Source organism: Balaenoptera acutorostrata, chromosome 19, assembly GCF_949987535.1.
Source record: "Balaenoptera acutorostrata chromosome 19, mBalAcu1.1, whole genome shotgun sequence".
NCBI lineage: Eukaryota > Metazoa > Chordata > Mammalia > Artiodactyla > Balaenopteridae > Balaenoptera > Balaenoptera acutorostrata.
In genome coordinates this window covers 47,482,592-47,497,509 of record NC_080082.1, presented here as the reverse complement: position 1 = coordinate 47,497,509, position 14,918 = coordinate 47,482,592, and the positions used below count along the sequence as shown (strand labels likewise).

Here is a 14,918-nt window from a genome sequence, read left to right as displayed (position 1 = left end):
TCTCAGCTGGGGCCAGCAGAAGTAATGGAAGCAGAGAGAATTGGAAAGGATCTCTGTCTTCTTCATTTTTTCTACAAGGGGAATGTCTTAGTCTATTTGGACTGCTATACCAAAATACCACAGACTGAGAAGCTTTTAAACAACAGATATTTATTTCTCACAGTTCTGGAGACTGAAATTCCGAGATCAAAGTGCCAGTGTTGTCAGGTGAAGGCTCTCTTCTGGGTTGCAGACTTCTTGTGTCCTCACATGGGGGAAGCAACTTGGGAGTAGGGTGGGAGAGCCTTCATCCCATTCATGAGGGTTCCACCCTCATGACCTAATCACCTCCCAAAGGTCTTGTCTACTAATACCATCATCTTTGGGGTTTAGGATTTTAACATATGAACTTAGTGGGGGAGGAGGTGGAACACCTTCATTAACTTTTTATTTTTAAAACTAATAAACATATTTTGACTTTTTCATACCACCTCCTAATTTTAGATAATCACAAACTTCAAGAAATTCCTTCTAAATATACATGTGACATGTCTAAATCACTTCTCTATTGGCATACTCATTTATGTACTTGACCTGACTGGTTTTGAGAGTTTTATATTGTCTCCTCCTGCTACTGTGCTTATCTCTCTCAACATGTATCTCCTATAGGTTTTCTTCATATATTCCAATGCTATGTTATTTGGTGCACAAAAGCATCAGCTCATCTCCATCATTGTAAAGTCATCCTCTGACTTATTTAAGGCTTTTTGCCCATGATTTATATATTTGATGATAGTATTGCTACCCATACTTTCTTTTGTTTACATTTGCCTCGTATATTTTTATACATCCTTTTGTTTTCAATTTTGTAGTGTTCTTTGTTTCAGGTATGTCTCATATAAACAATGTTTATGTCTCATAAACATAGAGTTGAACTTAGTTCTTAGACCCTATTTTAGAATCTATCTCATTTAATAGGTTATTTCATTAACACTTTCATTTATCATAAGAATCAATAAGACCAGAGGGACAAATGAATGGTATAGACCAGAGAGTTCATGATTATGCCCAAGTATATAGGGAATTAATTTTATGATAAAGGTAACTTTTCAGAGAAGTGTAGTGTTGAAAAGCCACTATATGTTTAAAAAATAGTTGGAATCCTCATCTTTTTCTTTACACCAAAATAAATCCCAGGTAGATAAAAAAAAAAAAAAAGTAAAAGCAGTGATGAATGGTCAATGAAATACAAAAGGATGTTTAATCACACAAATTAAGTAAATTCAAATTAAATCAATGGGGGCTTCCCTGATGGCACAGTGGTTAAGAATCCGCCCGCCAATGCAGGGGACATGGGTTCGAGCCCTGGCCTGGGAAGATCCCACATGCCGCGGAGCAACTAAGCCCGTGCGCCACAACTACTGAGCCTGCGCTCTAGAGCTTGTGTGCCACAACTACTGAGCCCACGTGCCACAACTACTGAAGCCCACGCTATTAGAGCCCATGCTCCACAACAAGAGAAGCCACTGCAATGAGAAGCCCACACACCGCAACAAAGAGTAGCCCCCGCTCGCCGCAAACAGAGAAAGCCTGCACACAGCAGCAAAGGCCCAATGCAGCCAAAAATAAAATAAAATTTAAAAAAAATTTTTTAAAAATGAAATCACTTATTTGCACCCAATGATTAAAAAATAAAAAGACTGATTATAGCAAGTACTGGTGAGGACGTGAAGAATTAGGTCCCTCATGTACTACTGGAGAGTCTGTGCATTGACACTGTGCTTTAGGACTAGCAATATCAATAAAATGTTTAAAGTATTGGTAAATTTAAAAGCATCAGTAATTTTTTAAAAGTAGAAAGCGATTCTACTTTTAGGATCATCCTCTTGACACACTTAAAGAACAAGAAAAACTTTCAAGCATTTTTTGCATTAGCAAAAATATTAGAAAAATTCAAAGGCATCAGTAGGACATTGGTTAAATAAATTGTGGTACATCTACCATTTTGATTGCAAGAGATGTCATTCCAACTTGAACAAATTTTAGAAGGAAAGGGTCTACCACCCCATGGGGCTCCTAGGAGGGACTGGAACCTGGGACCTGAACGCTGCTAGGATTCTCTCAGTCCACCACCACCCCTCTCTGCATGCTGGCTCACTCTTCCTGCCCTTGGAGGAGAACATGGGCTCAGGCAGCACTTGGGCTCATGCCTTCACAGCCAGCAATCAGGAGCTGCATATGAGGCAGTCTTCAAAAATACTTCCTGGTTTGGATCCAGAAGCTCCATTTCCATCGCCACTCACACCAGCGTGGAAGTGTTCGCTGGCGTTTTCCTCTGCTGGCAATACAACGAGGCAGCAGTGCTTTCTACGTGGAGGCTTTCTGACGGCAAAGAGGAGGAGGTGTTCCATCTGTGTTCCATCTTATAGGGAGACCCATCTGTGAGAGGTGTGAGTGTCCCACCGACTCATCCTGGGCGAAGACAACAGCATGAGGGTGGAGTAGGCACTGGTGGTCCCAGTAACAAATCTGTTCCCTCCAAGACTAAACTCTACTTCTCTTAATAAGCATTTTCCCACTTTTAGGTTGCAAGTTTAATTTAGAATTTTACTTGCAAATGAATCTCTAGAGATGGAGAGACCCTGAAAAGATAGCATCGTGTAATGGTTAGAAGCAGGCTGCTGGGTCGGCTCCAGCACGTACTAGCTGGGGGACCTGGAACAAATGCATTGGTTGAATTTTCTCATCTGAAAATGGGGTTTGTGATCATACCTTTTTCATGGGGTTGTAGTGAGGATTAAGTCAATTGATGTGTGTATGGCGCCTAGAGGGATTCCTGGCAGAGAAATGACGCTATGGAAATGTGAAATGCAATGAATACAATAGAGAAAAGGAGAGAGTGAGTGTCTGAGTGCCTTTTATTCTTCCCCTTGCTGAAGGGTGTGTTGACTGCTGTTAGCCCACGAGTATTCTATCTTTGTTAAGCTGGGACTGGGGCAACAGTTTTGGAGGTGGAATAGAGAACTTGGCATCTGGTTCTTAAGTCTCTGGAGAGAGCGCCTCCCTCAACCCAATTTAGAAATTCCTGTGCAACACCCATAGGTCCTGGACTTTAAGCCTGATGCCGTGATTGGATGGAACTTTTGGTTATCACCCTTGGGGGTGTAAGTATATATTGCTTGTAGGGAAGAAGGGTGGTCTAAATATTTAGTGACAAGAAGCACAGACTGTGATAATCTTCAGTTTGCCAATAGTTCCACTTCTCCCCATTTCCGGGCTCATTGCAGGGTGCACTTTGGGGCCCGCTGGTGGTTGACTGAATCATGAGCAGAAGAGACATGAATCACTTCCAGGCCAGACTTTTTTTTTTTTTTTAAACATCTATATTGGGGTATAATTGCTTTACAATGTTGTGTTAGTTTCTGCTGTATAACAAAGTGAATCAGCTATATGTATATATATATCCCCATATCTCCTCCCTTTTGCATCTCCCTCCCACCCTCCCTATCCCACCCCTCTAGGTGGTCACAAAGCACCGAGCTGATCTCCCTGTGCTATGCGGCTGCTTCCCACTAGCTATCTGTTTTACATTTGATAGTGTATATATGTCAATGCTACTCTCTCACTTCATCCCAGCTTACCCTTCCCCCTCCCCGTGTCCTCAAGTCCATTCTCTACATCTGCCTCTTTATTCTTGTCCTGCCCCTAGGTTCATAAGAACCTTTTTTTTTTTTATTTTTATTTTTAGATTTGATATATATGTGTTAGCATACGGTATTTGTTTTTCTCTTTCTGACTTACTTCACTCTGTATGACAGACTTTAGGTCCATCCACCTCACTACAAATAACTCAATTTCGTTTCCTTTTATGGCTGAGTAATATTCCATTGTATATATGTGCCACATCTTCTTTATCCATTCATCTGTCGATGGACACTTAGGTTGCTTCCATGTCCTGGCTATCGTAAATAGAGCTGCAATGAACACTGGGGTACATGACTCTTTTTGAATTATGGTTTTCTCAGTGTATATGCCCAGTAGTGGGATTGCTGGGTCATATGGTAGTTCTAATTTTAGTCTTTTAAGGAACCTCCATACTGTTCTCCATAGTGGCTGTATCAATTTACATTCCCACCAACAGTGCAAGAGGGTTCCATTTTCTCCACACACTCTCCAGCACACTCTTATTGTTTGTAGATTTTCTCTGACTGGTGTGAGGTGATACCTCATTGTAGTTTTGATTTGCATTTCTCTAATGATTAGTGATGTTGAGCATCCTTTCATGTGTTTGTTGGCAATCTGTATATCTTCTTTGGAGAAATGTCTATTTAGGTCTTCTGCCCATTTTTGGATTGGGTTATTTGTTTTTTTGATATTGAGCTATGTGAGCTGCTTGTATATTTTGGAGATTAATCCTTTGTCAGTTGCTTCATTTGCAAATATTTTCTCCCATTCTGAGGGTTGTCTTTTCGTCTTGTTTATGGTTTCCTTGGCGGTGCCAAAGCTTTTAAGTTTCATTAGGTCCCAGTTGTTTGTTTTTGTTTTTATTTCCATTTCTCTAGGAGGTGGGTCAAAAAGGATCTTGCTGTGATTTATGTCATAGAGTGTTCTGCCTATGTTTTCCTCTAAGAGTTTGATAGTGTCCAGGCCAGACCTTTTAACTCCTGGTGCAAGACCCCGCAAAGCCATCTCTCCCTCTGCCATAGTGACCAGGCACAACCCGGACAGAGGCTACTTCATCAATCAGTCTAGGAGGGAGGACAGCATGATGGAAAGCCCCAGTCAACCTGCTGGATATGTAGCAACAGTGGGAAATAACACTTCATCTCTTTAAGTCGCTGAGATTTTAGGGCTCTTTGCAGCAGAATTGAGCCTATCCTGAAGACACAGAAATGTGAAGGGAACATTTCACTTGTATAAAATCACCTTGCTCTCCATCTCACTGGTTTGGGGCCAAAACCCTTGTTAAGGCCAGAGAAGAACCAGCATAGTGCTGATACATCGTGGCTACCCAGAAGGTAGTTTATGACTGATTGGTGAACGTCATATTTTTCATGCTAGAAATTTGCTTCCATTGGACCTGTAAGGTCTCCACTAAGCTATTATTAGAACATAAATTGGAGCAGACTGCTTTGTAGTGACAGGAATATGAAAGTTGGTAACTTAGAGGCACTTCATTTCGAAACCATTTGGACAGCTCTTATTCAGGTATTACAGCCGGAGAGTTATGTGGAAAGATGAGCGTGGGAAAAGCAGACAAGTTTAAAATGCTGCTGCCAGAGGGGGTTTCCCTGGTGGCGCAGTGGTTGAGAATCTGCCTGCCAATGCAGGGGACACGGGTTCGAGCCCTGGTCTGGGAAGATCCCACATGCCGCGGAGCAACTAGGCCCGTGAGCCACAACTACTGAGCCTGCGCGTCTGGAGCTTGTGCTCCGCAACAAGAGAGGCCGCGACAGTGAGAGGCCCGCGCACCGTGATAAAGAGTGGCCCCCGCTCGCCGCAACTGGAGAAAGCCCTCGCACAGAGACGAAGACCCGACACAGCCAAAAATAAATAAATAAATAAAATTTAAAAAAAAAAAAAAAAAAAAAAATGCTGCTGCCAGAAATGCTCTGAGGGGATTCCAGCCATCTCAGTATTTACTACATGATGAGTGTTGAAGGGGGGTAGATGCCCTTTAGCTTATCAATGTCCAGAGACTTTGTTTTCTTATAGACCAGAGAAGGGGCTTAGTTAGGCTGCAGTGTATTAAAGTGTTGGGTGTCAAGCCAGCCGCGTTCCAAATCATTCATTTTTTTAAGAAAGATTTGCATTTTAATTTACTTTTTTATTGAAGTATAGTTGATTTGACAATGTTGTGTTAATTTCTGCTGTACAGCAAGGTGACTCAGCTATACACATATATAAGTTCTTCTTTATATTCTTTTCCATTATGGTTTATCCGAGGAGATTGGATATAGCTCCCTGTGCTATACAGTAGGACCTTGTTTATCCATTCTACATGGAATAGTTTGTATCTACTAACCCCAAGCGCTGAGCTCATCCCTTCCCCACCCCCCTCCCCCTTGGTAACCACAAGTCTGTTCTCTATGTCCGTGAGTCTGTTTCTGTTTCATAGATAGGTTCATTTGTGTCATATTTTAGATTCCACGTATAAGTGATATCAAGTGGTATTTGTCTTTCTCTTTCTGACTTACTTCACTTAGTATTATAATCTCTAGTTGCATCCATGTTGCTGCAAATGGCATTATTTCATTCTTTTTTTTATGGCTGAGTAGTATTCCATTGTAAATAGGTACCACATCTTCCTTATGCATTCATCTGTCGATTGTTAGGCTTTCAGTTGTTTCCATGTCTTGGCTATAGTGAATAGTGCTGCTATGAACATAAGGGTGTGTGCAAAATCATTCATTTTTGTAGTGACCCCTCTTAATTGCTTTACAAAACATTTATTTGCCTGCTATGTATCACCTTTTTAAAGACTTCACAGTTTCAAGTTTATCCTCTTAATTCATTTTCATTTTAAATACGGACTATGTTATTGCTATTAGTTCATTTCATAACAGCAGCGAAAAGGTGGGGGCAGCACACTCAGACTTGCGTTTTAAAACACCTCCTCCACAGTATATGGAGAACAGATCTTTGGGCACAGGGCTAGGTGTACACAGACAGACGGCTGCCGCAGGACTCTAGAAGAGAGGTGACGCTAGTTTGGATTAGGTTGTGTAAAGAGGGGGAAGTGACAGATACCAGACATGTAGAAGAAGTAAAATGACTTCTGGATGCGTTAGATACGGAGCAATGGAAAAGATAGCGCAAGGATAGTCAGGTTTCTGGCTTGAACAGCAGGACGGATGAAGGTACTGTTCACTGAGGTAGATGGAGTGGGTTGAACGGTGGTCTCAGATGTCGACGTCCCAGAACCTGTGAATGTGACCTTATTTGGATAAAAGGTCTTTGCAGAGGTATTTATAAGTTAGGAACTTGAGATGAAATCATCCTGGATTTTTCCAGGTCCTTCTAAGAGAAAGGCAGAGGGAGATTTGAGACGTACAAGGAGAAGAGAGAGTCACGTGAAGGTGAAGGCAGAGACTAAAGTGATGCAGACACAAGCCAAGGACACCTGGAGCCACCAGCAGCTGGAAGAAGTAAGGGAGGATTCTCCCTTAGGTCTAGCCTTCCGAGGGAGGTTTGATTTCAGACTCTGGGACTCCAGAACTGTGAGAGCATAAGTTTGTTGTTTTAAGCCACCAAGTTTGTGGTAATTTGTTATAACAGCCCCAGAAACAAATACACTAGAGAACACTGAAAAAGAACAGGTTTGGAGGAAGAAATAATGAGCTTGTTTGGACATGCTGAACTTGAACTGCCTTTGATACAGCAAGGAAGAGATGTTGAATAGGCCAGTACGTACTTGTCTGGGCTGGAGAAGTCAGTTCGTGAGTCACATGCATTTAGGTGGTCCTGGAAGTGGGGACATGGTAAGTCACAAGGAGAGAAAATACAGGGGAGAAGGGAAGTCCTGGGACCAAGCCCTGAGGGACTCTAACACCCAAAGGGATAAGTAGTAGAAGATATGCCTGCACAAGAGATAGAGAAGGGGAGGCCAGGGAAATAAGAATGAATCAGGAGAGCACTGTCTTAGAAAATAAGGGAAGCGGGGGCTTCCCTGGTGGCGCAGTGGTTAAGAATCCGCCTGCCAATGCAGGAGACACGGGTTCGAGCCCTGGTCCCGGAAGATCCCACGTGCCGTGGAACAACTAAGCCCGTATGCCACAACTACTGAGCCTGCGCTCTAGGGCCCATGAGCCACAACTACTGAAGCCTGCGTGCCACAACTACTGAAGCCCGGGTGCCTAGAGCCCGTGCTCCACAACAAGAGAAGCCACCGCAATGAGAAGCTTGTACACTACAACGAAGAGTAGCCCCTGCTCATTGCAACCAGAGAAAAGCCTGCGTGCAGCAACGAACACCCAAAAGCAGCCAAAAAAATAAAAAATAAAAAATAAATAAAAATAAAAAAAAAATTAAGAAAAAAAGAAAATAAGGGAAGCGGGTATTTCAGAAAGGATGGCGTGGTCACCAGTGTTTATTTTTATTTTTTATTGAGATATAATTGATTTACAATGCTGTGTTAGTTTCAGGTGTGCAGCAAAGTGATTCAGTTATATATATATGTATATATATACATATATGTATATATATCTCAGTTTGGATAAATTTGGATCTATATATACAGTAGGTCCTTGCTGGTTATCTGTTTTGTATATAGTAGTGTGTATATGTTAATCCCAAACTCCTAATTTATCCCTCCCCCACCCCCTTTCCCCTTTGGTAACCATAAGTTTGTTTTCTATGTCTGTGAGTCTATTTCTATTTGGTAAATAAGTTCATTTGTATAATTTTTTAAGATTCCACATATAAGAGATATTATATGATATTTGTCTTTCTCCGTCTGGCTTACTTCACTTAGTATGAGGTCCATCCATGTTGCCGCAAATGGCGTTATTTCATTCTTTCCTATGGCTGAGTAATATTCCATGGTATATATATATATACACCACATCTTCTTTATCCATTCATCTGTCGATGGACATTCACGTTGCTTCCATGTCTTGGCTATTGTAAATTGCCAGTGTTTAAAACTAAGAGAGCACAAGGACGAAAAAGGTTCACCAGATCTCATGGCATCATTGGTGAGACCAGCAAGAGCTCTGCTAGTCAAGTAATCCTGCCAAATCTACCTTGGAATGGGTTGAAAAGTGACTATATGCAGCTTTTGGGGGGGAAAGGAGAAGGGCATTTGGACTATTCAACAACGGAGAGAAATAGAGAGATACATATTGGAAGGAGAGGATGTGAGGGTTTAGATTGATTTGGTTTGTGCTTTTATTGGTTTGTTTCTGTCAGAAGAGTCGTGAGTACACTGACAGGCTGATGAGAAAGACTCAGTTGCATTGAGAGCTTGACTGTGTAACAAAGGAGGGATAATCCATTCTGCAAGTGTCTTGAGAAGGATCAAAATGGGAACAAAACCACAGGTGGTAGGGCAGCGTCTCTGTTGCGATAATAGGACCATACCAATGAAGAAGTCGGAGATGAGAAAGTTCTTGTGCCATGGCTTCTATTTTCTCTGTAAAATTGGAGACGGCCCCCAGTGATGCCTCCTGGTGCTCACGCCCTTTTGTAATCCCTCCCTTGAGTGTGGGCTGGACTTACTGACTTGCTCCCACCGAAAACAATGTGTCAGGGTCATGGGAAGCCACTTCAGATATGAGATAACCTGAAAGGCGGTGGCTTCTGTCTCGAACGCTCTTGCATGCAAGTGCACTTGAGGAAAGTCAGCTGCCATGTTGTCAGCTGCCCCATGGAAAGGCTCAGCAGGGGGCCTTCTAACCAACAACCTGCAAGGAACCAAACACTGCCAACAACCATGGGAATGAGCTTGGAAGAGGATCCTGTCCCATTTGAGTCTTCAGGGGAGACGCAGACCCCGTCGACAACTTGGCTGAAGCCCAGTGAGAACCTGAGCCAGAGGCATCCAGCTAATCCACCCCTGGATTCCTGAACAACAGAAACCGTGGATAACAAATGCTTTTTATGTTTTAAGCCACTAAGTTTTAGGGTAATTTTTTACACAGCAATAGATAGCTAATACATGGTTTTATGTACTGAGAATGTAGGATGGGAAGGGGACTAGACGTTTAAAGAGGGGAGAAGATTTGAAATGGTTGTTGTGGAAAGTGAGAAAGAATGTACGTCGACCAGCAACACAGTAGGATTTCTGGGCCAAGCTGAGGGCCCAAATGAGCTTAGCAACCATGGCTCTATGGTAGAACCAGTGTGCCTTCTGTCAGATATAATGAGGTTCTTCTTCTTTTTTGTTGGTTGGAAATTTTTATGATGCTTTGATGGACCATGGGAATCTAGCCCTCCTTTAGTCTTTCCATGACATCTTCAGGGACATGGACTCATTCAGCACATTTGCTGAGGATTTATTATGTGCCAGACACTCTTTATCCATTAACAAATATTTACTGGGTGTCTTATTGGTGGCAGGTGTTCTAGACACTGTTCTAGTGGGGGGGCATGGAAAATAAGTAAACAAAATGGTGATGCAAACTCTAAAGGAAAGGAAGGTGGAAGGGACGGGGTGAAGGGGGCTCTTTTATGTAGGGGACCAAGGCAGCTTGATTGCATGCAGGGGCTTCTGGAAGCAGAGGATAGAGCAGTGAACAAGATAAAAGTCTTTGCCCTCCTGAAACTTACATTCTCATGGAGGAAATAGAAAATAGAACAAGCAGAAGTATAATTGTAGGCACTGATGGATGGTAGGAAGCAGCATTAGAGTGAGTAGGGCATGCCTCTCGTAGAAGGTAATATCCGAGCAGAGAGTTGAATGGAGGGAGGGAGGGAGTCTTGTAGAAATGGAAACAAGAGGGAAGAGAACCTCAGGCCTAGAGGATGGCATCTGGAAATGCTCTCATTATGGGACCGTGCTTGGAATGGTCCAATCGTGGCCAGTGCTCTGGGAAGTTAGAGTTACTTTTTGCTGATGGCACGAAGTGTTTCAAAATGGTCATGGAGTTAAAAAAAAAAAAAAAAAGGGTGGAAGTGTCTATTAATAGATGATCTCATCACACCAGGGGTAAACATTTTATTCCGTTGGGTAAGAAGAATAATTACACAAGCCAAACTCCCTTTTAAGAAGTGTCAAGATTGTGTTAATAACAGCAGTAAATATTTATTAGGTGCTTACTCCATGCTTGACACTGTTGGAGAGCTTTAAATTATTAACTAATTTAATCCTTTCAGGCCTCATGGGATGAGACTATTGATTTAATCTTTTTACAGTTCAGGAAACTGAGACACAGTTTCCTGTGTTTATGTGTTTCTTGGCCAAGGTCATGCTGCTATCAAGTGGTGCTGCTGGGGCAGAACATTTAGCCCTTGTGCCACCTTCCTCCAAATCTCTTGGAAGGATATTAGAAAATATTAGCAAATAATATGAATTATAATTTAAGTTTAATGGAGTGGATTATATATGTGAAGGAAAATTAATTTCAAATATCTTAATGTAACAAGTACCATTAGATTTTGGTTGTCAGATAGAAAGCAGCTTAGATTTTACAGACGGCTCACTGGTTGTTTGGGTTAGAATTCTTAAAATATCACTCACTGAGTTTGTATATTATCATAAAATATCACAGAAATGTTAATGGGCTAATGATTTATGTTGAAACCTCAGCTGCTAATATGCCGAATCTTTTAATATTGTCCTTCTGGAAAAACCCAAACTGGTCATGGAGAGTAGTCATTCTTCATGTTTTATAATCTTGCCGTTACACAGCAGGCTCAGATAGTCTGCATTTTTTTTTTCTTTGTTAGTTTTGAGTTCGTGTTATGACTGATTTTCACTTAATTAACTTAAAAATCGATTTTATTTTTCAGAGCAGTTTTAAGTTCACAGCAAAACTGAGCAGAGAGTACAGAGACTTCCCATATACTCCCTGCTCCCCCTGCCCCCAGACACCTTTCCCCACCATCAGCATCTCCCACCAGAGGAGTGCATTTGTTACAACTGATGAACCTACACCGACACATCCTAATCACCCAAAATCCGCAGTTTACATTAGGATTCACCCTTGGTGGTGTACATTGTAGGGATTTTGGCAAATGTATAATGACAAGCATCCAACGTATATTTAGGGAGGACGCACTTCCCTAAAAATCCTCTGTACTCTGCCTATTCAGCCTTTCCTCTCCACCAACCCTGGGAAATCACGGACCTTTTATTGTCTCCATAGTTTTGCTTTTTCCAGAATGCCATATGATTGGAATCATACAGCATGTAGCCTTTTCAGACTGGCTTCTCCCACTTAGTAATACACATTTAAGGATCCTCTATGTCTTCGCATGGCTTGATAGCTCATTTCTTTTCAGTGCTGAATCATATTCCATCGTCTGGATGTACGACAGTTTATCCATTCACCAACTGAAGGACATCTTGGTTGTTCCCAAGTGCTGGCAGTTATGCATAAAGTTGCTATAAAAATGGATATAAATTTTCAACGCATTTAGGTAGTGTGATCGCTGGGTCATATGGACTTGGTGGCAGAGGGAGTAGCCCTCTTCTGAGTGACACCCTTGCTTTTGGAGGAGGACAGTGGGGGAGGGTGGTAGCTTTTGGTCTTCCCAACCTGCTCTTCCTGGCATTGACCCTCAGCCCTATGAACAGGGCCTGCTGTTTTCAGTGTGCCATCCCTGGGCTAGAGCCTCCACCCGTGGGGACCTAGGTGGAAGAATGGAGCCCCATGCCCTTGACCACACTTGCCTGTAATCTATTCGTTGCAACATGCAGCTGGGGTGGAGGGGTAAGAAATGCTGGTGACCTGTGCCTCCTGTAAAGATACCGCAGCCACGAGCGGGGAGCTCGGGGAGGGAGCCCTGTGTCCTCATCTGCACCTGCCTTCCTGCCGTGCTCAGTTGGGAGGGGAAGCACGAGGGGACAGGCTGTGTTCAAATGCCACAGACTTGTACTGTTTTTACCAAGTTTTAACAAGTTTTCTTTTATTTTTTTAATTTTATTAATTAATTTATTTATTTATGGCTGTGTTGGGTCTTCGTTTCTGTGCGAGGGCTTTCTCTAGTTGTGGCAAGTGGGAGCCACTCTTCATCGCGATGCGCGGGCCTCTATCGCGGCCTCTCTAGTTGCGGAGCACAGGCTCCAGACGCGCAGGCTCAGTAGTTGTGGCTCACGGGCCCAGCTGCTCCGCGGCATGTGGGATCCTCCCAGACCAGGGCTTGAACCCGTGTGCCCTGCATTGGCAGGCAGATTCTCAACCACTGCGCCACCAGGGAAGCCCCAACAAGTGTTCTTGAATAAATGTTTTTTGTTTGTTTGCTGTATGCCCTTAAGAAAATTTCCAGAGACTTTAAATGGTTGGATTTAAAAAATTATTTTCCAGTTTATGCTTATTTCACTGGGGAGCAGGACCACAGAATTCCTCATGCTACCAGTATGGAAGTGGAACTCCTTGGAAAGGTTTTTGATAAAGTCAATTTTATTAAGACATTAATTCTCCAAGTGTGGTCTAAATAGCTACAGATAAAGTATGGTAAAGAGAGAGAAAGCAAAGGAGAGAGGCGGGGGGAGATTGCTTTAAGGTTTACAATATGCACCTTCATTACAGAATACCTTCAAATAATACTATATCACTTCGGGTAAAATATAAGAACCTTACAACAGGTGGAGAAGTAACAGTAAACAGAATATATTCTGACAAAGTGTAAAGAATTCAACTAAAAATTATGACTAAAATTTGGAGGAGAAGGGAAAAAGGGAAAAGTAGAATATGGTCATTGATTGTTGAATAGATAACAGGTGAGAATAAACAGACAACTGAGACACCAGATAGTAAAAGTTAAATGAGTTTTTCTCATTTATGCCTAATGAAGAGCATTAAAGGTATAAATACAAAGGTAACCAGTGAAACAAAATATAAGCTTTCCTAAATATAAAAAATAATTTTAGAAAGAAGCTGACATAGCATATAAAGAAACACAGTAAATATAATATACACAATAATTAAAGCAATATGAGGGCATTAAGACCAAACATTATCAATTATATCAATAAATGTTAATGGGCTTGGGACTTCCCTGGTGGCGCAGTGGATAAGACTCCGCGCTCCCAATGCAGGGGGCCCAGGTTCGATTCCTGGTCAGGGAACTAGAACCACATGCATGCTGCAACTAAGAGTTCGCATGCCACAACTAAGGAGCCCACAAGCCGCATCTAAGGAGCCCACCTGCTGCTACTAAGACCCGGTGCAACCAAAATAAATAAATAAATAAATAAATACATATTTAAAAAAATGTTGATGGGCTTAACAGCTATTAAACAAATGAGTAAAATCTCTATGAAAAGATATGGAATGATTTCTAGGATATATTGTTAAGCAAAAATAGCAAAGTGCAAAAGAATATATTCATTTTGTGTCAGGAAAAACAGAAAATAAGAAAACATACACACATCTGCTTAATTTTGCAAAAAGAAACAAAGAAAGAATAAACACCAGAAACTAGTAAAATGGATTGTGTACAGGAGCAAAGTTGGGTGGGAAGATTAATGGAGAAAGTGACAGTTCTCTAAGAGTATCTTTTTGATTTTTTTTGACTTTTGTAATCATATTAATGTTCTAAATACTAAAACAAACAAACAAACAGAACAGCATGGATGAGGAGGGGGGAAACCTAAAACTAGATGCAAACATAAACCCCTGAATCCAACTGTGTTTCATAAGAATAACAACCACAATAAAGGGGAAGTGATTAATTCCAGTAACATTTGAACACAATACTTTGACTATATACCCTCAGTCTAAAAAACAAACAACCAGGGCTTCCCTGGTGGTACAGTGGTTAAGAATCCGCCTGCCAATGCAGGGGACACGGGTTCGAGCCCTGGCCCGGGAAGATCCCACATGCCGTGGAGCAACTAAGCCCGTGTGCCACAACTACTGAGCCTGAGCTCTAGAGCCTGTGAGCCACAACTACTAAGCCCGCATGTCACAACTACTGAAGCCTGCATGCCTAGAGCCCATGCTCTGCAACAAGAGAAGCCCGCACACCGCAATGAAGAGTAGCCCCCGCTCGCCACAACTAGAGAAATGCCACGTGCAGCAACAAGGACACAACGCAGCCAAAAATTTAAAAAAAAAAAAAAAATTAAAAAACAAACAACCAAACAAAACCAACCAACCAAACAAAAAAACCTGCAAATAAATAGTGAACTTTTCTGAGTTGGTTTGATTTTCATAGTGACTTACAGGCATAGCAATTCTGAAACTATTTTATGTGACTTTGGATTGATAATATTGGGAGCCGGGGTTCTCACTGCAAAAGAAGAGACATAAATATTGATTTTTTTGTTTGTT

General features: G+C 41.9%; 1 long non-coding RNA gene across 2 annotated transcripts in view; it reads left to right on the top strand.

Annotated features, from left to right (window-relative positions):
* Positions 1-14,918, top strand: part of LOC103011961 (uncharacterized) — a 94,817-nt gene that overhangs the window by 68,822 nt on the left and 11,077 nt on the right. The gene's annotated exons all lie outside the window — the stretch shown is intronic.